Raw genomic sequence first — 27,560 nt, 5'->3', positions numbered from 1 at the left:
AATTTGAAAAAAAATATTAAAGTCATGTAAACAAATACTTTGTTATGCATATAAAAAATATCTAGTTAAAATAAAAATAAAATCATATTAACAAATATTAAAATGTAAAAAAAATAGTTACATGTAACTAATCAGTTACAGAGAGAAATTATGCAATTAAATTACATTTACTCATGAAAATATTAGTGATTTTAAAAAAAGGGGTTATATCCGATTATACTGTTTTCAGTAAAGAGTTGATGTGTAAAACCAAAGTCATCAATTTAGGGTCTGTGACCCCTGAGGGGTCCTAAGAGTTACTGCAGAGGGGCCACCAAATTAACCCTTGATAATTTAATTCAAGTTTTTTCAAATGTTTGTTTTGTTTTGTTTATTTTCCAAACATTAAACTCTGTCGGAAAACACATATTAACATGAATCAAACATATTATTGGCAAAGATATTTTGGCCTATTCATAAAAAGGATCTGAATATTTCATTCAACACTGTCAACTTGCACTTATTGCATCTCTCCAGATTATTTAGTGCAGCAATTCAGGCTGTTGAATTTAATATAAGCCATCAAACTAACATTACCTCCTTGCACATATGGGTTAAATCAACAGTATATCCAAGATTTCATTGTATTTCTTTTAATTTGAAGACGAAATAGCCTTGCTTCCTGTCTCTCCATAGGTGTCTGTGGCCAATTTAACGCCGCTGATCTCTCAGTTGAGACTTGCAGCGGACTGATGGGTGTTTCCCGCTTCATTCACCATCCACCCCTGCAGCTATTCATTCCTTTTACCTTGTTTAATGCGAGGCGAGGCGGCAGAAAAATGTGTTTGAGCGGCAGGCAGTGCTGAGCGTACAGAGGGGACAAAATGTGTGTATTTCTGGCCCTTGGCTATATGCTTCAGGGCTAATTTTAATATGGCACTCTGTTCTCTGGGCAGGTGGCTCGTTGTAAAAAGTTAAAGTGAGGATCATAGAAGAAGAATGGGGAAAAACTCTCATATTGTTCTTAGACTGACGACTTTTCTTCAAATTCACAGGCATGGATGGATTACTGAAAGGACCTACTGGGGCCAGGCCCAGGGGCCCAAATTTCCCCCCTTGGTCTTCACCTGCAGAATATCCCTAAAATTAGCATGTGCTGAGCAGAAAGAGACTTAGAATGACCACAAAGAGACACAGAAAGACCACAAAAATACAAAAAAACAACTACAGAGACATAAACAACCAAAAACACACAAAATAAAATCAAAAAGACCACAAAGAGACACAAAACAACTACAGAGAGCGACACAAAACCAAAAAAGACACTAAATGAACTCAAAATGACCACAAAGAGACACAAATCAACCCAAAAAGATGTTGGTGAAGATTATCATTCATTAGGTCATGGTGATTCTAGGTGCTATAACGTAGGCAACTGGACTTGCGATAGCACCTAGAATAACCAAAGAAGACACACTGAGCTCGAAGAGACCCAAATGGACAACAAAGAGACTCAAGACAACCACAGAGAGACACAAAAAATACTAAAAAGGCACGAAAATGAACTAAAAGACACATAAAAAAAGGGCACCCTAAAAGACCACAAAGAGATGCAAAACAACCACAAGAAGACACCAAACAACCAAATACGGAAATAATGGACAAAGAGACCACAAGAAGATGTAAAACAACCACAGAAAGACATAAAACAACCACAAAAAAAAATGAGAGAAAGAGAAAAACAGATACAAAACAACCACTATGGGACACTAAATGACCAAAAAAGACAAAAATTAACCTAAAGAGACACATAAAGACAAAGAAATGCAAAACATGCACAAAGAAACAGAAACAAAACAAAAAGACAGAAGAAAAGACTCAAAGAGACGCAAAAAGATACAAAACAAGGTGACAGAAAACAACCAAAAAAGACCCACAAATAACTTAAAGAGATACAAAAAGATCACAAAGACATGCAGAAAGACCACAAAGAAATGCAAAACATCCACACAGAGACACAAAATTACTATACACAAAAAGACCAGAAAGACACACAAAACATGCACAAAGAAACAGAAATAAAACAAAAGACCAAAAAAAGGCTCAAAGAGACACAAAAAAACATAAAACAACCGCTAGGTGACAGAAAACAACCAAAAAACAACAAACAAATAACTTAAAAAGACACAAAAAGACCACAAATAGACACAAAGAGACAACAAAGAAATGCAAAACAACCATACAGAGACACAAAATAACCACAATTTTAATGAAAAAAAGGTACAAAAAGACCCCGATGAGACACAAAAAACTATACAGGCAAAAAAAAAGATGCATAAAGATTACCAAGAAATGAAAAAACAATAAAAACCAAAAAGCATCAAACCTCAGGAGAGGAGGTTTGTTACACACGCACTGAGTGAAGAATAAAAGAAATTCGAACATTTGAACAGGGGTGTTTTTTTGTTGTTAATGTGACATATTAAACCAGAAAAAGCCTTTTTCCCCCTTCCATTTACATTTTCATGTTAAAAGTCAGTTTGTTTATGTTTTTCTTTCATCAGCATGATATAATGGGCCCGGAAATCCTTTACATAATAATGTCCGCACAGAGCTGCAGCTTTGGATGTGCAGCTGTCTTTATCTTTGAGATAGCACGGAGCCCTGAATGAATAATGGCCTCCTGTCCACTGAAGGGGTGGCGCTCCGTTTCTCTTCACCTCAGTTATTAGAGCTTTGTTTGCTGACCATGTAGCCTTTTACTCAACAGTAGAATTGGAGGTCTCTGAAGCCTCCTGTATTATCATAATCATGAATATTTAACAGAGGAATTCTGTGCACTCCCTTCAGACTCCAAGTTTCAATCTGCAGCTTGAATAAACAGTTTATCAACCTGAGTTTTCTTCACTGGGAGTTCAAGTTTAATCTGTTTGTTTATCATTTACACAGTAATGCAGCTCTATGCTCCTTTCAGCTCAGACTGACAAAACTTAATCATGGTTCAGTTATTTACACTACTGGAGGTGCAGCAGCACGAAACGATGCAATTTCAATGTCAGAAAAACTGTAAATTAATATTTTCTGAACTGAGTTTTTATTATAATGAGATTTGGTCAAAATATGATGATGATACAAATCTAGTCAGATTTAAGTGTTTCATGGTGGGAAAAAAAACACTGTCAACCCTCTGAAACCAGAAAAATATGGCTTGATTTCTCTGTAAATATATATAGGCAATGAGCAACAAAAGAAGATAAGATATAAGATATTTTACAAACAATGAAAGAAAATTGTCTAGAAAACAACATAATCTTAATTATATATTTAAAATGTGTTACAGAAAGTAAGTAAATCTTGAGGATTTTTAAATAGTTTTTAAACTTTTTTTTAAAGGTGTACTGCTTACTCATCTTTGGGCCATTTTTTGTTGCTGTTGGTTTGATTTCTTTTAACTTATTAATAAGTGTAACACTAATTGCAAAAAATAGTAGATTTTTAAATAGGAGCTAGAGGAAATGCCTATGGAAAAAAATATAGAAAAAAAATTTAACTTTACTTTTAATTGCCATTATTATATACTTAAAATTATGTTACTGCAAATCATTAGAATTTTTAAGCATGTCCTTTTTTGTTTCTTTTTTCTGTTACTTTTCAGGTAACTTTCTTAAACCGTTTTGTATTGATTTCTTTTCATTTTTGAGTTGCCTCTCTAGAAAATGCTGGTATCAGATCTGCGCCCACGCAGCCTCTGCTGCAAAGGTTTCATAGATGGGTGTTTACACAGAGGTAGCTGTTGCTTAGTTTTTCCAGCAGGAGGCAGCAAAAGAGAGGTGATAAATGGTTTCTGCAGCTCTGACTCCTCAAGCTTCACTAAAAAGTGTCATGACAAAACATATTTTTCAAAAAGTGTAAAGAACAGGACACAAGTTTTTACAACATTGACAGAATGTGTCTGTCATGCATTGATCTTGTGTTGAGATGAAACGTGAATCTTGGCAATATTTTATATATTTTGTTATGTTTAGGTGCACTTTGACAACTTGCTTCTTCCTCAGTGCAGCCATGCTTTGTAGCACAGGAATAATCCTGCATTTTTTTTAAATATTTTTTCAAATGTACCTCTTTCCTGATGTGTGTTCACGATGTGTTTGTGTGTTTGGCATGAAGAGCGTCTCTCTGGAATTGCATTACAAGGCTGAAAAGGTGGAAAATGACCATGTCACATACAGGAACTAAAGTGATGGTGAGCAAATGAGTTTTCAGCCAACTAAATACAGTCTCATAAAAAAAGAAATGAATGGCTGTTAGAGTGTACACTATATTTAGAATATTTGTCAGCTTTTACTTTTATTTTTAATTTTAAAAATATTAAGTATTTAGATGTTGACTGATTTTCGGTTTTAACTCTGTGGCATGAATTTAGTTTCAGATTTTACAGTTTTTTGTAATGAGCCCTTGAGAATATCGACTGACACTTGTACTGACACGTGTATAAAATGAAATATTTCTTCTGCAGACGCTAAACATCAGATTAGACACTCTATGAGCTCGAGGAGTCAGAGGTAAAAGGTTTGCAGCCAAGTGTCTGTGGCCAAAAATGCGATGTACTCCCAGGTGTTTATAGCAGGGTGTCCGTGCCATGTGCGGAAGTCACATTGCTGAGACTGAAGAGAGGACTTTTATTATGAACTGCATTTGTTTGTAGAGTACTGCAATACTGCATACAGGTGTCCATTTCAAGCTGTCCCTTAATGGTTTTAATGGTTTACATCGTAAGGTAAACTGGTTTCTTAATTGTGGTGGTTTTTCGTGGTTGCTAATGATTTCCATGAAGCGTTGCAGTGGTGGATGCCAATGTAGGAAGTTCACTTATTACAGCTGCTCTCACCGACACACCTGTGTTTTTTGACAATATCACGCCGAGACGCTGCAACTAAATGGTTTCTCTCCTGTGTGGATTTTCATGCGTCAAACCAACCTGCTCCTGAGGCTGAAATTGGTTTTACAAACTACGCAGCTGAAATATTTTACAAACTAAGCTGCTGAAATATTTTACAAACTAAACAGGTGAAACTTTTTTCTTAGTCTTCACCAACTGGTCGTAAAGGACTATCTGGATGCGAGTTCCTGTCTGGTTCTGGTCCTCCACAGTCCTCTCCATCAGCTCCTGTTTCCATCTGTTCATTTTGTCTTTGATGAAGTTGTGAGGACTGAGCTGTCTCTGTATCGTTGTCACTCTTCACAGAAACAGAAGTGTGTGTGCACTTGGTGACGATTCACCGCCACACTTGTGGTTTTTCAACTGATGAAGCTGAGCGAATCTTTTCCCACAAACTGAGCAGCTGAAAGGTTTCTCTCCAGTGTGAGTTCTCATGTGACTCTTTAGATGGGACTTTTGGCGAAATTGTTTACTGCAATGAGAGCAAACGAAAGGTTTCTCTCCTGTGTGAATTATCATGTGCATCTTTAGATAGGAGTTTTGGTTGAATTGTTTACCGCACTGAGAGCAGCTGAACTGTTTCTCTCCTGTGTGAGTTCTCATGTGCATCTTTAGAGCAAAATTTTGGTTGAATTGTGTACCGCACTGAGAGCAGCTGAAAGGTTTCTCTCCTGTGTGAAATTCTCATGTGCATCTTTAGAGCAAAATTTTTGGTTGAAAATTTTTTACTGAATCGCACTGAGAGCAGCTGAATGGTTTCTCTCCTGTGTGAGTTCTCATGTGCTTCTTTAGATCACAGTTTTGCTGAATCGCTTACCACACTGAGAGCAGCTGAATGGTTTCTCTCCTGTGTGAGTTCTCATGTGCTTAATTAGATCAGAGTTATGGTTGAATTGTTTTCCGCACTGAGAGCAGCAAAACAGTTTTTCACAAGAATCACGTCTGTTGTTTTTTTTTCAGAGAGTTAAAACCTGACTGAGGTTCCTGAGTCTCCTCCCAGGTTCTGCTGTCATCAGTCTCAGTTTCTGATGAATGTGAAGCCTCGTCTTCAACATCCAGTCGTAAAGGACTACCTGGATGTGAGTTCCTGCCTGGTTCTGGTCCTCCACAGTCCTCTCCATCAGCTTCTGTTTCCATCTGTTCAGTTTGTCTTTGATGAAGCTGTGAGGACTGAGCTTTGTCTTCATCGTCTTCTTCAGTCTTCACAGGGACAGAAGTGTGTGTGAACTTGATATCAGCCTCCTCCAGCCCTTCAAGCTGCTGTTTCTCCTCCTACGGCTCCACAGCTCCTCCTGCTCCTCTTTAATGTGTGGAGGCTCTGGGTCCTCCTGGTCCTCTTTAATGTGTGGAGGTTCTGGGTCCTCCTGCTCCTCTCTAATGTGTGGAGGCTCTGGGTTCTCCTGGTCCACACTGAAGCTCCAGTCCTGCTGCTCAGGAGGAACCTCTCCTTTAACCATCAACAGCTTCTGGACATCTGTGAAGGATTAAGAAAACACACACACACACACACACACACACACACACACACACACACACAGCTTTAACTTGGACTCGAGTCACAACTTTGATGGCTTTAGGATCAGCTTGACGAATCTAAAAAGACTTTTAACACATAAACATCCATAAATTATATTTAGTATGTCACAAAAATAAGTTTAGCACTCATTTTATATGCTTAATATTACACATACACTGGAACAAATAACACATTAATGAAATTCAAGTTGTTCTGAGTCCAATGGTACCAAAAATGTGATAGAAATACATTATAAAATGCTTCTATAATGTGCATAATGTCAAATTGGAGCAAGAAAAATCGATGAATAATCATTTTTCTTTTTAAATCTGTATTATAAGAGTCTGGACAATGTGCGCATGAAAAATGATTAAGATCCAATACTCCTAACCAATTTTTTGGGTGTGTTTTCATGGAAAATCAAAAAACAAGAAACCCTCTGTGATCAAATGTGACAAAAGTATGTTACAGCAAACGGCCGCTGCCGCCTCATACTTTGACTGATTTGGGGAATTCCAACTGATTCTGGTTCTTAAGTCAGCTAGTACTTTAAATGCTGTGAGGGAAATTTTGAAATTCCACTAAGGACATTAATGGATTAACTTGACTTTGACCTTAAAATCATGACCTCTCTTTGACTTGAGACTTTTGAATGAAAAACAGTTAATACCTTTCCCTCAAGCATAAAGATTAAAAGGTATGTCAAGGTCGGCAAAGTCATATGACTAGGGGTGGACAATATGAAAAAAAGTCCTATCGTGATATTTTTCTTCATATCAATCGATATCGATATATATAATCGATATATAAATATACACCAAATCACTATTTCTGTCAAGTTTAAAGGTTCCCTTTGACTCTTAAATGAGATATGAAGACATGATAAGGTTAATTTTGGTTTAAATATTTATTTTCTGTCAGACATTGAACATGACAAATACACTGTAGAACAGGCGTCACCAACTGGAGGACCTATTCTACTAAAATTCAAAGAGGTCCAGTTACTGAAATTTCCTCCCAGCAAAGGTCTGAACCTTATACTTAAAATCAATATCACCATTAATTGAACATTTTACTTTGATTACGATATAACAATGATTATTTTGCCTTTTGCTTTTTTTGTGGTTTGTTTTTTGCCCTCATGGTTCACTGACACAGTGTCATGTGACCATGGTGTGTTGGAGCGTAATAAACATATGATTTATCATTATACATCAAACTTTCCAGCATTATATAAAAATGAAAAGCTCCATCTGAAACAAACTTCAGGTAAATTGAAGCACATTGTGCTGATAATAGGCCAACCTCTCCTGACTGCAGGACTCTGACTTCAGCTTCTGTCAAACTTCTGTGCTGTTAATCATTTTACTCAGGAATTACAAACTTTTGAGTCGGCCTACTTCTCCTATAGCTGCCGACAGCCTGCCGACATTCCCAGCTAGAGAAAGGCTGAAAATAAGCTCATGTGCTTGTGGCCCCGGGCCCCCAAAACATTACATCTGCCCCTGGTGATAATAATGAGAGCTCAGCGCGAGCGGCCGGATGAGACACTGTTTCTAAATAATTCATCCAAAGTCTGATTAAACCTGAAACTAAGTACTTTCTCACGGTGGTTTTAGTACCTTTACTCGGGTAAATAGTCTCAATATTTCCTCCACAGCTGGTTTCCAGACCTGCTCGGTGTAACCGGACTTTGGGGCTGAAAACAGCGTCCAGTAGTTTCCGTTGTTGTCGGTGTATCTCCAGCTCCTCCTCGTACTCTGCTATCGTCCTTTCAAACTGCCCAAAAATCTCCTCCGCAGCCGCAGTTAGTCGCTGGTTGACAAAATCTCGCAGCATTTCAAGTTTGGACATTTTGACTAAAATCTCAGCAGTTTTTTCTTCAGACAAACTCCGTTAAAATCGGTTTGTTTGCCGTGTTGCTGGGTTACCGTCGGATCCGCATACTTCTTGCTAGCAGGCTAACTTCATTAGCTTCATCAAACACCAGGAGATCATTCACGGTTTTAGATGAAGTAAACAGAGTTCATTTAAACTGGTTTATCTGGACATTGCGGCTCAATGAAAAACACAGTTTAGTCTGTTTAAAAAAGTCTCCGTCTCGCGCTGTGTGTCCGAGCTCTGTCCTGCTGAGCGGCAAACTAACGGCTCTGCGCATGCTCACAGCATTGAACGCGTTGTTGTGTTTTTTCTTCTTGTAATGTCGGTCCGGCAGGCTGCACACCGACAGGTATGATGCTGACCTCCATAGTCTGGGAGTACTGTCTCCTCATGTCCACACACACGCGCACACACACTTACTCATCCATAATTAATCATTTACATCACCTGAACATACATCACTTAGGTTCCCTTTCATTTGTTCACTGTCCTTTATATGTCATACTACTTCCTCTATTTATTCATCATTTTATTAGCCTAAATAAAAATATTTCATTTATTCATTGTTCATTGTCTGTTGATATTATTTCATGAAAGATCAATGTATACAGGATAAACGGTACAGATTGTGAGATTGATTAAAGTGATGACATGTTTTGAAACTGTCATATTTTAAAATTTAATTCCTAAATAGAGAGTGGTGCCCCTTTTACTTTAATGAGTGCAAAATCCAAATTCTAACGTAGTTATTAATAACCGCTACAAAAATCAAACAAACCTTTACAGCAGTCACAGGTGAAGTTATAAAATAGAGAAGATGAAATGAAGCAAACAATAAAAAGCATAATACAAAAAGAGTAATACTTTAAATTAAAGTAGACTTTTAAATATTGATAAGCCTGTAATAGGGTTATCATGCTTGTAATTCTGTATTAAACATGTGTGACCTCCTCTTTTTTTCTAAGGGTATTTAGTTTCTTATTAAAATTCTCAGTACTCATATTTGGAAACAATATCCAGCCATTTTTTTACTAACCGCTTCCATTAAAATCATCATTAAAGATGCAAGAGGAGCAGAGAGACCGACTGAGTCTCCAGAATCAGGCTGCAGAGAACAAAACGCTGCCTGCTGAGGGATATTTCATTTTTATCAAACCTGTGCACACAAACAGAGAAAAATCCAAACATACATACAGAAACAAGGTATGAAAAGATAATGGAATAAAAGATCCTTTAAAACAAAGCATTCTGGTTTGCTTCCTTAACCCTTAAAAACCTGAGAAAATTGCCTTGATTTCATAAAAAAACAAAAAACAAAAAAACATGGGAAGACTGCATTGACCATCAAAAGTGGAAATTATCCAAAACTGAGAAATTAGTAAAAAGATCAAGAAATTTAAATGAAACAAGAAGAAAAAAAAAAGACAAAATAGAAAATGCGAAGAAAACAAACAAAATAAAAAACACAAAACAAAAGAAAACATGCTTTAAAAATATAATAATTGTGTAAAATCATTTTAAGTATGTCATTATGATAATCATATATATTTCCCTGCATTTTTTTCCTTTTTTTCCCTATTATTTAAAAAAAAAATATCCAAAAACACTAATTTCTTTCAATTTGTGAAACATTTTGCTTTGGGTCTATACAGGTTTTAAAGGGTTAAGTTGTTGATGCACCTCACACTAATGTCTTCACACTCCTTACTTCCTTTCTGGGAATCAGACGTCGCAGGCGGTGGATGGAAAAGTAAACACAGCGGAGGAATAGGTGCGTGTGAATGCTGCTGCTGCAATACACGCGGGTAATGTGTTTGTGTGGAGGAGGCAGTGAGGTGGCACACAGGGGTTAAAAGTCCAAATCTCCCTGAAGAAGGAAACAACAGTTGGAGAGATGTCAACAGCATGATCACCTTCAGGGTCGGTGGTTTCTTGTTTTTTGTATCTCTTACTAATTCAGTGTTTCTAAATCTGTGCAGATTAATTTGAGCTTCTTTTGAGTGAAGACGGACTATTTTTTGTCAGCGTGTCATTGCATCTCACTGCTGAAGGGGCTTAAATTAACACACGTGTTTCTATCAATAAGCAGGTTTCTATTACGGATCTGCGCAAAACTTCAGCGATATTTTGAAAAATTCAGAAAAAACACGATTGGTACATGATTGCGTCCATTAACCCTCAAACTGGTCAAGTTGAAATTGCGAATACAAAATACGTCTAATGGAAACATCGATTTTGAAAGAAATCCTGTTTATCGCATGTTTTTTACAGTTTTTTACACTTGCATGAGGTGGTATTTCGCAAAACTGATATGGAAACGCTTTTTTTTTTTGCTTTTATAGCTCATATGATATGGAACATCGGGTGCGAGTTTATGGATACCAACCATCATTAAACCCAAAGAAGAAGAAAAAGTACAACAAAGTCACATAAAATTCAACAAAACATGAGTCGGTATGTGTGGACGGAGGTCTTCTTCACTCTGATATGATACATAGAAATTACGGTGAAATTAGATTGACTTTATAAAGTAGCTGCAATAGAAATAAACCTGTCAATGTTTTGAACATCGCCATTTTTATTGGAATGCTATCGTGAGAGGAAAGTCGCGTAACATCGCGAGAGAAGTCGCATAATATCACTCAGTGGAAACGCAGTCATCTTGCAACTGTATTTCATAGAAATTTGGAAAATATCACTTATGTTTTGCACAAAGAGGTTACAAGAAATCTACCAACAACTAGCACCAAAAGACAAAAAAAAAAAATTACCCCAAAAAGTGCTAAAATAAGTATAGATAATAAATAACAATAAATACATATATTTTTTTCTAGAACCTAATTTTAAAAATACAGTCATAAATGAACATTTCTTTATATTTTTCATAGTGTTTGATCATTTTCATATGATTCTCTCTCTTTTTTTAAAAGCTAATTTTCAGGTCATTTTTGCAATTTTGTGGGACATTTCATGCCAAACCAATTTGCTTCCGTTGTGATGGTTGAAATGCTTGTGAAAAGCATCTGAATGCAGCTCAAGCAAGCTGATGTCATCCGGGTTTCAAAGGGTTAACGGAAACCTGCCTAATGTCGATCAGAGCTGGAGGGAAGAATACCTGTGACCACTGCAGTCATCAGACGCAGGTGTGAACACTATTCCTTACTTTTCCCATTATATGAATTAAAAGTCCAGCTGTTAGCAGGTGTTAGCGGGTTCTTTTTGCAGTTTAAAGGAGTGAACATTTTCCATTTCTGCCAATATATCTCCCGAAATCCTCCCTCTTCTAAAAGTCTAAAGACTGTTGGATCTGAGGTTGATCTTAAAGTTATATTGTCTGTCAGCCAATCCGAAAACAAACGGCCTCCATCAGCTCGACAGTAATTTTAACACAGAATATTTCCTCTGACCTTCCTAACACGGTTTCCTCCTGTTTCATTCCCGCGTTCTTGCAGTCCTTCCAAGAAAACCTCAGACAGGAAACGTGTTTTAGGAACACATTTTCAGCCTCTGTTAGTGTCTCTGTCACTGCTCAGTGGTCCATCTCCTCCATCACCTCCATCACCACAGTTCTGGGTCCTGTTAGGATCAGGTGGCTGACGGTCCGGTAGTCCAGATTGAGGACGTTGAGCCCGTTGACCGAAACTACAAACTGACAAACCTGCGAGTGAAGAACAGAGAGATGCAATAAGAGAAGTGAGAAGAAAAGGAGGGAGCAAGTGAAGGACAACATCCATGATGGAGCTGAATGTGATCGACAGAAAAGCTAACCCTTTAAAACCTGAGCAAATTTTGATGTCTTTTAAAAACATGGGGAGAAGGTGACAAGCAACTTAACAAAAAATGGCCCAAAACTACCCAAGAAATTAATAATAAAAAAGGATAAAGAATTATTTGCAAATAAGCACCCCCCCCCCCCCAAAAAAAAAACAACAATGGAAAATTATGTTTAAAAAGTGTTTTTTTTTTCTATAAAATAATTTTAAATATGTCCTTCTTAGAATTTTAAGTGTATTTTTTCCTAGTGTTTTGATCATATCTTATCAGTACCTCATCTTAGGGTTGATCTTCTGTACCAGTTTTGCTTTGTCAATTAAAAAAAAGGTTAGGGATATCTGCAGAAAGCAGCATGTTGGCTGACTCCGAAATTTAACAACATCAGTACTGGTATTGGTAATGCGGATATTGTCGTGCATCCCAAGCGTATGATGCCTACCTTCATGCCAGCAGCAGCAGCAGGGCCGCAGGGCTCCACGGCCTGGATGTGACACGGCCTGTTTCCTCTCACCACAAACCCCCAACCAACAGCATCGCCCACGATCTGGAGACACACAGAGACGACCGTCACACACCCGTCTGCAGCAGCCAGGACCGGCTCTTGGCATAGAGCGCCACGCACAGAGATAGTCTACTCTATAACTCTCCAGATAAATCTGGAAACTTTTGCAGAAGCTCCCAGAAGCTGCATCTACACATCTCTCTGTAAATTTAGACAATTATTTATAGTCTCTGAGTAACTGCTGTTATCACTGTTGTTGTTGTTGTTACCTTATAAATGGTTTTACAAACTAAATGCAGGTCTTAATTAAATTAAATAACGTTAGTTTGCTCAGTGCTGCTTTACATGAAGCAGAATGAAACCACAGACTAATGTTTGAATCCAGCTGCAGGTCAGACAGCAGACACCACCGGCATCACCACATCCGGACAGTTTCATACTGTAGATCCCAGCATCTCTATTAAACTGCAATGTTGTCATAATTGGTGTTATTATTTAATGTTCCAATAAAACCTTGTTACTTGTTGTGATTAGGGGACAACAAAATGGCTACAGCCGGCCCTTGGTGTCAGAGAATGTGCGCGCTGTCTCTCTTTGGGTGTCGGAGAATGTGCCCGCGCTTTTTGTTTGGGGGTCCTAGTATGTGCAGAAAATCCAAACAAATGTCGTTTGTACTTCATCAGTTCAATCAATATTAAGGGAAAAGGCATTATTCACTGCTCACAGATTGATTTAAAAAAACGTTTTTTTTAAAGGCCTATATGTATTTTTAATTTTTTTTTATTTTAATTTTTTTTTAATTAGAAAGATACAGGAGATATAAAATACGGACTTACATAACTTTTTTAAAATTTCTTTTTTTTTGACATTTTTAAAACTTTTTCTTTCTTTTGGATATGAACTTATTATCCCTCACATTTGCAAAGATATAAATTGTCTTAATTTTGCCACTTCTGACCCCAGTGTCACTGTGTCAGTTTGACCCAATCAGTTCCTCTGTGATAAAAAACATTTTCATTTTAAAAGTTGATTACACTAATTAAGGCCAGTAGAAAATTTTTTATACTGAAAAAAAAGCTTTTTAATATTTCACATTGATTTTCAAATGGGTTAAACTGACATGGCAGTGGGGTTAGAAGTGCGCACAGTCTCGTCCCCTCTCAGCTTAATGAAAACTGAATGAAACACTCTGCTAGCTGTTAGAAAAAGGGTTCAGTTGTGAACGTACTGTGAATGTTTTCTTCATGTAGGGTCCTCCTGGTCTCTGCAGCTCTTCTGTGCTCACTGGTCTCTTCAGGACTAAACATGAAGCAGAAAGTCAAAATGTCAAAAACGTCTCAAAGAAAGCAGAAAGTTTTTCCAACTTTGATTTCATCACCTCCCATTAAAACAACCCGGATGTGTTGGATATGATGCTTTTATTGTGATGTTTTCAGCTCTTAAAGGTGCAGTCAGCGACTCTAATCCGAAACACTTTTTCTCAAATTTAGTGAATATCTCCTGATCGCTTGTTCTCTGTTCTGTGAGTTCGCTGAAAAAGTCGAATGTTCATACACAGCAAATTTGCAAATGGCAGCTACATTTACCTCATTTTCGCCAACGATTCCAACAACAACAACAACAAAACTCGCTTGAAATACTCAAAATTTACTCTCTATATTCTCCTTCTGCAACACTTCAGCTAAATTCTCCAACTCCCGCTGCTGAGAACATGTCATTTCCTGTCACCTCTTGCGCACGCTCTTGCAGAGATGCGTGCGGACCTCTGCTGTGGCTGCAGTGAGGTGACCCAACAAAACAAAATGTAAATTAAAAGCATCATGTCTATAATTGCTCCTGCAGTATTATTTTTTGTACCTGATTTGGGGTTGTAGAGCACCGGGGAAGAGGAGGAGGAGTTGTTGTTGGTTAGGCCGACTCCTCTCCTGCTGTACCTGCTGCCGTCACTGCAGCTCCTCAGACGGGCTCCTCCTCCCTCTCCTCCTCCTCCTCCTCCTGCAGCTGCCTTCACCTCCTTTGAGGGAGCCACTGATGGAGCGAGACCAGAAATCATCATCAGGTGGAGAACTCTGTGACTTTTTATAATCAGACTCAAAGCTGACCCAGTTCTGCATTTAACTTCCTCAATTCATCCTCCAACAAAAGTGTTTCTGTGTAAACATGTGTTGATAACAGCTGACGCTTCGTGAAATAGCAGAGATAAGAAAGACAAAAAGAGAGCGCTGGTTTGGCCACTGACCCTAACCCTTTAAAACCTGAGCAAATTTTGATGTATTTAAAAACATGGCCACTGAAAATCTTTATTCACTGATGCTTTAGGGCCCATTTACCTCTTCAAACAGCCATCTTTCATATTTACAGTGTCTTCATTGTTTAACATCCTGCTGGTGGTCTCATTTGTTTACAGTAAATCTACTCACATGATTGATAAAAAATAAAGCTAAAACATCATTTCCGGTAAAATGTGTGAAATGGGACACTCTGATAAGCCATTCAAAGCTTGTAAATTGGGGCCCAGAGATTAAACGACATACAACTTTACAAATATAACTTTCATCCTGTAACTTCACTCTAATCTAAAACTTTAAAAGCATTCAAAAATGACTAAGATCCTAAAAGCATAGCAACATTAATACAAACATGCAGACAAATGGCCTGTGGAGAATAGCAGTAGAAATCGCCTGGAGTAGAGTGGTTGTTTAAAGAAATAAAATAAAATGAAAATAATTTTAAGTCATCAACTATACAAATTTCTACAAATGAACATATTTTGTTTGCAGCTGTTGTCTTAAGGTCTTTTTAAAGTCGCTTTTTCCTTGTATTATGTGCATGAGAGTAAAGGTAAATCAGGATAAGTTTGGGATAAGAGTTTATCATTGAGCCTAAACACTACATTTCCTCTTACTTATCAATATGTGTTCTTTATCAATATTATCTATGTAGCAGATTTGATAATATTGCAGGAGGAACATTCACGTATATTCACAAAGCTTCCTTGTAGAAAATGCTAGGCTAAAGACCACTTTGATATTTTTCCCATGTTTGTGAATGTGGCCCCTGACTATTATCTACACACACACACACACACACATACACACATACACATTTTTAATTGTGTGACTGTATGATTAGATGATGCCAGGAAGACGACCTCACACACCCACATAATAAAATGATAACAAAACGATGAACTTCATTTGTTCCCTTGATGATAAAACATGTCCTTTGTCTCACCATAACAAAAACACTTCTCACTCAGGATAATAATTTATCCACTACTTCCTCCTGTAGCCATGGTTACCGCGTTAATACGACAAAATTGTTTTCTTATAAAGTGTGTCACTACGAGTTAGACTATGTAAACAAAATGCAGCAATTTAGTAAAAAAAAACAACAGCATTTTCCCAATATAATTCAAGTAAAAAGTGCAAAAGTCAATGTAATATAACCGAAATCTGAAAATAAAAGTAACTTAATGCAATAACCATATAAATGTAAATGAAAATAAATAGCTACAAACAAAAATGAATCTAGTAAAAAAAAAATCTGTATGAAATATGGTAAAAAAAAAAAAAAAAAAAAAAAAGGTCAACGCTATATTATAAAAATCTGAAAATTAAAGTAACTTCACAAAATAAACAATTAAACAAACAAAAATAAATACAAATAATAATGAATTTAGTGACAAAATCAGTTTGAAATGTAGGTAAAAAAAAAAGTTAATTTATCATAATAAAAATACATTTTAATAGAATTACAGAATAATCAAAACACTTAAATTGACTGTATAAAAACAAAATTTTCGAGCTTTTAGTGAAACAATTTTATCACAAAAAATGTCAACCGTGCAGTTACACAGTGACTCTGACCTCTGACCTTTTTCTTACATTATTTGTTTGTGGCGAAGTTGAGAAACGTCCTTAAACGTTCTTACCTGCTGTACGAGGTCCCATCTCTCCTCAGTGGATCAGAGAGGACAACTGCTGAGGACGAACCCAGGGGACGAAGACGCTTCAACTGCTCATATAAACTCACAGACAGACAGATGGACACGTGGACGGACGGTCTGTGACAGTCCTCTGGTGTTAAAAGAGTCTCTGCACAGACTGAAGTTTTCTTCATCAGCTGGTCAGTGAAATCTGTGTGTGTGTGTGTGTGTGTGTGTGTGTATGTGTGTGTGTGTGTGTGTGTGTGTGTGTGTGTGTGTGTGTGTGTGTCAACAGGTCTGAAAGCGAAGGTAGTCATCCGGTCAGAAAAAAAAGAAGTGTGTGTGTGTGTGTGTGTGTGTGTGTGTGTGTGTGTGTGTGTGTGTGTGTGTGTGTGTGTGTGTGTGTGTGTGTGTGTGTGTGTGTGTGTGAGCTAAATATTAAACCCTTACACAAACAAACTGACAGGAGGAGGAGGGAGGAGGAGGAGGAGGAGGAGGAGGAGGAGACACATCTTAAGTAGAATTTCTCCTCTCTGCAGTACTTAAGTAATATTAAGAGTTTATGTATTACTTGAAAAAAAGGGGCTGTGCATCGATTTCTTTTCTTAGATTTAAAAGAAAAATGTACTTTTTCAGGGTTTGTTTTTAAATAAACAGTCTGAAGATGCTGAAGAGTCTGTACGTGAAATCTTTTTCTTATAGAAAGAATAAACTTTAAGCTTTAAAATAACGTTTTGTCACGCTGCAAACTTAAAAATCTTTACTCTGCAGAAGAAAACAAACAGTTTAGGAAATTACGAAAAGCTCGACTCGACTGAAAACTTCTCAAATTCTTTAAATTATTAGAAGAAAAAATAATGATTTCTTTTGATGAATAAAATGTCATGTTCAGATTTGGGATTCAGATTTCGGTCATTTATTATTATTATTATTAATTAGCTGAAAAGTTTTGAGAGTAAAATGTTCTGAAAACTATAGTTCTAATTCTTATAATTATATATTTGCTAACACCTCCTTGAGCTCATTTTCTTGTCGTGTTTTTATTTATTTTTTTTTACTTCACTTGTTTTTTCTTTCATTTTTTGTTATTTTCCAGTTATTTTCTTAGGAAGGGATCAAGCTGATATGCTCATTTTTCAAAGAGTTATGTACCTGTTTGCTGTCCACCACTGATCACTCATGTCTGTGGTCTGCAGAAATGTAGAGGTCTGCAGGTCTGCAGGAATCTGGAGGGTCTGAAGATTTATTTGATAGATTTTTAGTAATTTAACATGCTTTAGTGTATTTTAGTGGAGTCCTGAAGGGCAGAGAGTCTTGCACAATCATTCCCGGAGCTTCAGCTGTTGGGCCATATGTTTGAGGAAGTGTGATTTCTACTTTTAATATCTGCACCAGAACGGACTGTTCCCGTGGAGCTGAATAATATCAGTAATATCTGTGTTTATCCTTTCCTCTCCGGCGCTCACTGCGGGCTGCAGCTTGTGGTCCTTCCTGATAACAGCGTGGATTTCTCCATTCGAATCTAAGGTTGAGCAACTTCAGAAAACAAGCTTTAATACAAAGAGAGTTTCTCAGCAGCAAACAAAATGACACTGTGACAAAGAGAGGTGATACTTTTAAACCTTTGAAACCTGAGCAAAAGTTTCAAGGAAATAACCTGAAAATAATAAAAAAAATTAAAAACTAAAACAAGAAAATGGCCTAAAAAGTGTAAAAATGATAAATAAATAAATAAATTTTAAAAAAAGGCTATTTTGTTATATTCTATATTTCTGTATTGTAATCTTAAATCTTGAAAATTATTGGAATTATAACTATGTTGTTTTTGACATTTTTCCCTGTTTTAAATTTTTTTTTTCAGTAATCATCTCCAAATTTTATGATAATTTTATTACCCCTTTTTTCCTAATTTCTTGTAATTTGTGGGACATTTCTTGCCAAGTTGGTCCTCAGTTTTCAAAGTGTCAAACAGCTTGTGAAAGGCATCTGAATGCAGTTTCAAAGGGTTAAATACACCTGAGCTTCAGCCTGGTTGCCATGCCGACTGTAGGAGGCTGCAGCCGCAGAGGAAAAGGAAACGCAGAGATCATTTCTGCTCTGATGGACAGAGGAGAGGCGGGATGAAGACGAAAGCTTTCCATCAGTCGATACTGAGAGGAGCAGGGTCAGACTGAGCAGCATCTCGTGTTTAACCCTTTCAAACCTGAATCGACATTACTGTTTTTGTGATGCATTCAGGCGCCTTTAACAGGTATTTTAAACCTTTAAACTCTGAGCTAATTGGTTTGATTTCTTTTGAAAACGTGGGAAAAAGGCAACGAACACCTTGGGAAGGAATGTCCTGCAAACTGCAAGACATTAGTACATTTGGAGGATTTTTTTTAAAAGTGAGAGAAAAATGTTAGAAACCATTTTTAGAAACAGCTTTTCTATTTCAATTATTTTGCAGAATAATTGTTATTTTTATTCAAAATTTTCAGGGTTTTTTTAGGTTTCATGAGAAGTGATTTTCAGGTTTCTAGCTTTTTTTTAAGGTATAATTTTCTGTTATTTTTTTGGGTAAGTTCTCCGTAAGTTTCTCATTGCCCTCGTCTTGCGTTTCTGAAATAAGTTTACTCAAATTTCAAAGGGTTAAAAGCTTCACATATTGTGTCAACGAAAGATAGATGAAAAAATGAAGTTGTGTATAAATGCACCCCAGCTGACTTTGTTCATGTTATTCACTGACATTAAACATTATTTATTGCAAAAAGTGACACATAAATGTTCAACATGTCTGAGCCTTTCAGCTGAGTCAGTTGGACAACGTGGCCGAGAACGACAACAAAGGAGAAATACTCAGCAGACGTCACCGCCAACAACAACAACAACAACAACAACAACAACAACAACAACAACAACAACAACAACAACAACAACAACAACAACAACAACAACAACATGTTGCGCACAGAGTAAACACGCTCCTGATAAGCTCACATTCTGTTGTGTCTGCAGCAAAAACATTCCTGACTCGTTACATCAGAGCCGATCAGCGATCAATCAGTGCTGCTTCAGTTCCTGATCAGGAGTCGATGTGGGGTCTTAAAATGCAGATAACAGTGATACACAGCAGCATTCCTGTGAAAGAAAAATATTACTGTCATCTTTAACGTTCTGTCGTCAGGGATTTTTGGAGGGATTACAAGAATTGACCTGTGGAGATCTTTTACATGTGAAAGTTTGAGTCCTGATCTATCCGACCGACGGTCTGCGCTAAAAACCTAAAAACAAACTCAGCAGCCTCGTGACCTTTGACACAGTGACCCTGTGAGATGTGCACATCGCCGGGTAACTCTGCAGCATGTGTGCATCACTTCATTTATTTGTTTACCTTCATCTTAGAAGCAGTTGAGTTCAAACAGGAGCAGCAGCTGTAAATGTGCGACTGTAACAGTTCAGGGCTGAACTGAAGAAACTGTCACAAATGACCTAAATGTTACTGTCAGTAGGTGACTTCATCATTTCACTGTTTCCCTGCACGTCGTCTCGCTCAGATCAGGTGTTTTTAAAGTAAAAAAAAACATGTGATGAAGTCACAGTTTTCCAGTTCACACCTGTTTACCAGGTAACCCACGCAACAAACACTGAACAGACAATTCAATACAATGACTTTGTTTTTGCTCCAAATGTTTTCAAGGTTTAAATTTAAGATCTGAGACTTTTTTGTGCACTGAACAAATATTTTTCTGTTAAATTTTGTTTGCAAATGTGTTAAAATCCAGGTCAATGAGCACTTCTCCTTTTCAAAGATAATCAGGTGTGACTGATTAAACAGCATCATGACTCAGGGTTCACACACATTTTTACCAATATATTTCCAGGACTTTCCAGGACTTTGAGGCCGGTTTTAATGATTTCTGAAACAACCATCGATACTCCTTCTCAGTTCCTTTTCATTATTACACAGAAGCTTTTTAAAATATGTATAATTACTGAAAAAATGATAATAAATCAGAACAGGATTAACACAGAATATTTAAGTATAATTTAGGGACTGTTGTTATTAATGGGAGGGAGCAGGTGGTGCAAAAAGGGGGATTTAGGAGAGAGGCATATAACTTTAAATCACTGTATTTCTTTTACTTATTTGACTGCCAAAATGTTTAGACTTTTTTATTTTTGGTCAAAATTTTGGGGGGCTATTTTTCAGAAAAAAAATGGTAAAAAAAAATCTTTCTTTAAATTCAAATATATTGTTTTCTTTAAAAAGTTTTGACTGATTTTTAAAGAAAATATATTTTTTCTTTTTATAAAAAATCTTCATTTACATAACTGTAGAGAACATTTCCACATCATTTTAACAACCTAACAACTGCTTCAAGTTAAAGTGACGGAAAATTCAAGCAGAAAATAAGATTTTGCACATCTGCTGTAACAATCTGATGATGTCACCTTGTTCTCATAACCTGAGCAGCTTTATGATATAACGCTGTTATTTCTCATTGATTTCATGGATCAATAAACTCACAGGCTGCAGGACTGAAGTACACAGGACATTATGTCTGTGCTTCTTATTATTGATTCTGAGTATTTATTACACCTGGAGGTTTCCACTGCTGCATTTCTCACATATGAAATGAACACACGTGTAACACTGTGAAATTATGACCAAGAGATACAGTAAGATACATTTTAGTTTGTGTGCAGTATCTCTGTGTGGTATTTGGAGTACATTTGTGCAGCTACAGTACTACTTTAAAGTAAACTCGTGTGTATTTTGATCCTTACTTTTTTCTCCTCCTCTCTCCTGTAACAGATGAAATGCTGCTCTCTGCTGGAGAAAAGCCTCTGACACGTTCAAGGTCCAGAGTTATGTATTATCACCTCACTTTGTTGTCTTTACAGCAGTGAGTAAGTATCTAGATCCTGTATTTAAGTAAAAGTAATAATACCACACTGTAAAAAATCTTGGTATATCTGCAGAAAAGGGAAATAAAAAATAGGTGAAGAGAACTGTGTATAAAAAGTAAAAAAAAAGATCACACATAAACAGCTCATCAGTACATAAAGCTTCAGTAGCATGATGATGCCTGCATGGACCCACAGGCAAAGGCTCAGGGGCCCAAAATATCATTCAGATTAACGCGTGCACACGTCACAGTCAGTGTCTAATGATTTGTCATCTTTAAGTTTTTTTTTTTTTTAATTTGAGTTAGTCTCATATTGTTGTCACTCAGTTGGTTTAGCATTAAGTAGATGGTGTGTTTTTTCGGTTTTTGGGTTTCAGTTCAGTGTGTTTTCTCCTCGTTGTGCTCCTGTGCTGCTTTTCTCTCATTCCTCACCTTCACAGCTGTTCTGCATCAGCCTCATTAGTCCTGCCTGCTCCTCTCAGCCGATCAGCTCCTCGCCTCCTCTTATGCCCCGTTTACACGTACACGGTTATTTTTAGAAACGGACATTTCACCCTCTCCGTTTTCAAAAATAATTCCGTGCACATGTATCCGTTTTCAGAAAACTGCGCTTACACGAACCCGTGTTTGTCTGCTGCCAGGACTCTCCAAACCTGTAGGTGGCAGTGTAACGAGAGGCTGAAGCCCACGTTAGCCAATCAGAATCCCGAAAATCGCAACACTCATCCGTCTCTGCTCCTCCATGTAATAAATCAGCTGTAGTTGTAAATGTAAGCATGAGAGGAGGGCTTGCGTCAACATAAATACGGCTGCTGCTCTATGGTTACCATAGCAACATGTAAACATAGGTCGCACTTTTGATTCGAGTGCAAGTTCTGTCGCATACTGTGACGTCTGCTGCCTGCGTTTCCTCCGTTTTGCTCCGTTTACACGCAAACGGGCAACCGACGTTTTCCAAGATCTCCACCCTGGCCGGAGTTTTTAAAAAGCGTCGTTTTCAGAGGCGAATTCTCCGTTTGCGTGTAAACGAAGGGTGCAAACGCAGGAGTATTTCTCCGTTTCTAAAAGTAACCGTGTACGTGTAAACGGGGCAAAAATCACCTGATCGGCCTCACCTGAGCTTCTCTGCGCTTTTCTCCACCTGCACTGCAGCTGCTCGTCACACTGGTTTGTATTTTGGTTTTCATTTTTTGTTGGATCCTTTTGATTTGGTTGTGCTACCTTCAGTTTGCTGTTTCTCTGCTCCAACTTTGAATTGTAAAAAAATGAACTCATTATGTTCCTGTTCTCTGCATTTTCCCGCATTTAGGTCCACTTGATCCAAGAACTAAAAATAAAAACACAAATATTCCCCAAAGAGACACAAAATGACAACAAGGAGACAAATGTGAGTATTGACAGATGTAAAGGAAACAACAACAACACAAAGAGCAAATATACCTCAGAGACACAAAACGACCCCAAAAAGATACAAAACAACCACAATGTATTTCAAATACACAAAACGACAACCATTACACAAATATAGACACAAATATTCCTCAAGGAGCAACACATTGACCTCTAAAAGAAACAAAACAATCACAAAGAGACACAAAGCGACCACACAGAGACACAGAAAGAGAAAAAAAGTGGCAAAACCACCACATAGTGTGTTTGGAGACTGTGAGGCCTTTTGCATGTCTGCGTCCAGGAGCCCTTTGTTTCATAATCCCTGTCAGTCCCCATTTTTACCAACAGGGGGCGCCAGTGTGAAGGCCATCTCTTGTGTACCCCTGATTCACTTCCTGTCCCTTTCTCTGTGGATTCCTTCAAATGAAGGTTGAACATCTGCATGTGGACAGTGTCCGGTGTCTCTGCAGTGCAGTGTACTTTCAGTATATTAAAATAAGTTAGTTTGTCACAGTTGTAGGCGAACTGTGCAATGAAGTTTTGAACTTGATTGTAAATATATGATATAATTATGAAGTTAGAAGTCACTCTGTAAAGTTCTGGTCACATTTCACAGCAATTTTCGCTGAATTCTGACTTCCTGCAAAAATATGGGGACAAGGCAAGGTGTAACTTGATGAGAAGTGGCCCAAAAATTAGCAAAAAATTTTGCAAGAATTTGTAAAAATAAATGAATTAAATTTTAAAAAAAACTTTAAAAACAAGAAAATGATTTATTTCTTGCAATTTGTGGAACTTTTTCTTTTTTTTTGCTTACTGCTTTTCTCTGTGTTTTCAAAGGAAATTGAACCAAATAGCTCAAGTTTCAAAGGGTTAAACATTTCCACTCATGGATCTAAAGTGTGTCTGTGTGTCTCTAAAACCACCAAAAACCGCCTTGACTTAACACGCTTTTTATTTTAAAGGTAAAAAACATCCAACCTTTTCTTTGAGAAAAAATCATAATAAATCTCTTAAAAACCGTGTGGGTGACGCAGGAGCTTTACGTTAATTCAGACGTGAACACTGGAACAGGCTGTTCGTTTGTGTGTGTGTGTGTGTGTTTGCAAGAGTGTGTGTGTGTGTGTGTGTGTGTGTGTGTGTGTGTGTGTGTGTGTGTGTGTGTGTGTGTGTGTGTGGGTGTGTGTTTGAGCATAGTGAGGCAAATATTAACTTTGTCCAAAGTACATTACTGTTCCTGAATTACGATGCACAAATGTCAGCAGAGTTAATGTATTTTAGCGCTCTGAACTTCAAACTCTCTGCAGGAGCATCAACATACAGCAGCGGCTCCACGGTCAGCGTCATTAAAGGCACATTTCACCGCACAGTCGTTCATCTGCTGAGTGTGAGGACGAGGTGACACTGTGTCAGTGGTGTGTTTCAAGCTTTTTCTCCCCTAAAAACCCAACTAATACAGCTTTAAACACATTAAAAAGTCTGGAAGACATTATGTTACAGGTGCTCCACTCACACGTAATTTAACATGCGAGAGCTGAATTATTGCCTCCTTCAGCTAACCCCCGAGCACCCTGTATTATGTTATTATTATTATTAAACATGACTGGAAATAACAAAATCTATCAGTGTTTCTGTAATGTTTTGTTTGGGGTGCACTTTAGAAAGTGGCTGTAGAAATACTGCAGAGTTTATTTATTCAAATGGCCATAACTTTCCAGGATATCTATGTCTATGAATACTACTATTAACAATAATAACTGATAGGACTCATATGGCACTTTTCTAAGTGCTCAAAGACACTTGAGATGAAATGCAAAAAGAAAACAAACAAGAAGAGAATAAGAATAGCATATAAATATGAATATAAGCTACAAATCTGAATCTGTCTGAAAATGAGTAGCAATAAGTCTAATTTTTTTAATACTATCCCCCCAGATTTAAACAATTAACAAAATGTATCTATACAAACATTAACTTCCTACACCAATGAATGCATATAAAATATATCAGTTATCTACATACATATACATAAAGATGCTCTATAAAATAAAGATTTATAGCTTTCACTTTTTTAATGAAAATGACAACAAAATGTAAACAAAACAAAGAAAGAAAAATGAGTGAAAGAATAAAAATAAGGGAAAAAAAAGAAGAAAATAAGAAATCCCTGCACGTCTGACACAGTCACACTTTATTTCTGCCTGTTTTCTGAGTAAGTTCAGTCTTTTGCTGCTTCACTACCAAACTCTGCGTGTAAGCAGTGTTTTTATCACTCAGCGTCCGCCTGCCTGCTGTTGCATCACACTTGTTTCTGCTTTTTGAACAGGAAGTTAAAACTGACAGTGGAGCTTCCAGGGAATTTTGTGTTTTTGTCAACAACGTCTTGATTATTCAGAGTTAAAGATGTGTTTGATGCTTTCAGGGGACCAATTTTGCTCATTTTCAGGGTCATACTTGTAGAATGGATTTAATGAGAAGTGATTTGGGTACAGCGTTGGAGGCGGGGTCCCGTTCAGTCCTGTGGAAGTTGTTCAGTATGCATAAAGCCCAAAATGTTCAACTGCTGCAAGTAAAGTAAAATAACCCACATAATCTGCACTGCTTCAGTGCCGCGTCGGGCAAAAGAGACGTCCGCTGGCGCTCTGTCAGTGACTTTCTACGTCTACTTTTGACGTTTTAGGTCTCCTTCTGCGTTGGCTGTTTACGCTCTGTCTGTCAACAAATGCACATGGTGTAAAGACGCAGCCGGTCGTTATGTTTACACAACATGGCATCCGATGGATAGCTTCAAGTAAAGAAGGTAAGGTGTACAAAATAGATGAGAAGCACTCGGACTGAATCGGTGGCGTTGTTATTATACGCTGGCGGACAGCTGGATGGCACCGGGCGTGTCCACAGGCGATGTGCACAGACGGCGTCACTTGAGAACACAGCTGGACAGGAGCGGTGCGTCGGGTAATAACGCTGCCATGTATTTTAAGATGCACGAGTGCGTTTTTTGGGCAGGCTGGTGGAGAAGTATGTGGGTCTCACAGACTTTGAGTTCACTTCCTGCGAGGATATGTGTGTGTTTTTTTTCTACACCTAACCATGTGACTCTTTTGCCTAAACCTAACCACAGTCTGCGTTAGTTGGCATGTGCTCATGTTGTGTAAACATAAAGACGTGCGGCGTCATCCCACCATGTGCATTTGTTGACGTGTTGAAAACGTGTTGTACCGTTTATGTGAGATTATGGACAGGAAATCAAGTCAGTAATGGAGCAGACACGATGTGATTTTGGAAGAACTTTGCCTGCAGTACTTTTTTTTGTTATTTCCTGCCTCATGTGGATTTCACAAAATGGAACTGGACCTTTTTACACGGCAACGGTTCTTGCATGAAATGTTAAACTTTTGTTGCGGTTTGGCCTTTCTTTCACAGCGTTTTAGGGGCCTGAAAACACAAACATTTGAAATCGGGTTGCAGAGTGTAAACTTTTGAAAACGCAAACCCTTCTGTCGTCGTGCAAACTGGCGATGTGCAGATCCTGTGAAAACGGCGACGTCACGGCCGCATTTGGCGCATGTGCATGGTGTTCTTCTATTGTGTGTCATTACAAAGTTACACTGCCAACTTCTGCATTGGCATGCATACATCAGCGTTTTTGGTAGTTTTTGCTGATCCATGTTCACAGGGATGGTTCTCACAGTGTTATCATTTGAATGTGGATTTAGGAACTTTGGCATGCTGCAACAGAAAGATTGGTTTGATAAAAATGGTCATTTTTAAGTTAAACCCACGCCAATTAAGAAAAGTAAACTTCAATTAATATTAATAACTATTTGCTTACATTTTTCAGGGCAACTGGTTGCCCCGATTTCTTAGAGTAAAATCAACTTGTCAGATTTTCCAGCGCACGCCTCGTTCCTTCTCTGAGATAACACAAAGCTCAGAGACACCTGAGGCCCGTGGTGAGCCGACAGTGAACATGTGAACGTCTGAGTGTTTTCCTCTGTAAACACTGAGACAAAGACTCGGCGCTGAGCAGAGAGCTCTCCTGTTGAAAGCTGTCTCTGCAGCAGATAAATGCCTCTGCTGCGAGACGGGTATCAGTCTTCGTAAGATGTTTGTCTGCGCTGTGATTTGGGATGAATAGCACAGAAAGCCGCAGCTTCTTTTCACAGCGCTGCTATCAAAACACATCTCTGTGACAGGCCTGCACTCTGCCGGGAACATTTTGTCCATACAAATCTCTCCCGGCTTTGAAAAGTGATCTGTACATCCATCACCTCGAGGCGAACATCCTCGTCTTACAAAGACCACACACAGACATAAACATTGACATATGCATGGGCACGCACACACACACACACACACAGATATTCCTAGATGTGAACACAAATACAAAACATGTTGAGAGGTTTGAAGTTATGAAACCTGTGTGTGTGTGTGTGTGTGTGTGTGTGTGTGTGTGTGTGTGTGTGTGTGTGTGTGTGTGAGAGAGTGAGTGCTGCCTCCGGCACAGATTACCTTTCCACTGGCCACAGAACAATCTGATTGGACGATGTGTCGCTTCACCTGAGGCCGTTCTTATCTGGCTCATCCTGGCAGGAAGTCAGACTGCAGCTTGAGTTTCAGCACACCTGGACTCTGCGGGTCAAACTATCAGCAGGATGTGGACAGGTACGATCCAGCAGGCTCTCAGCAACATCCACACTCTAACAAAAGAGGGTTTAAAAAAAAATACACAAAAAGAGTACTTTCTTTTTAAATAT

At 37.9% G+C, this 27,560-nt stretch overlaps 1 pseudogene; it reads right to left on the bottom strand.

The window, feature by feature from the left end:
• Nucleotides 1-5,854: 5,854 nt before the first annotated feature.
• Nucleotides 5,855-8,498, bottom strand: LOC121958106 (annotated as a pseudogene).
• Nucleotides 8,499-27,560: the final 19,062 nt, after the last annotated feature.

This window comes from Plectropomus leopardus, chromosome 18 (genome assembly GCF_008729295.1).
Source record: "Plectropomus leopardus isolate mb chromosome 18, YSFRI_Pleo_2.0, whole genome shotgun sequence".
Classification (NCBI taxonomy): domain Eukaryota; kingdom Metazoa; phylum Chordata; class Actinopteri; order Perciformes; family Serranidae; genus Plectropomus; species Plectropomus leopardus.
This window is presented reverse-complemented; position numbering and strand designations above follow the sequence as displayed.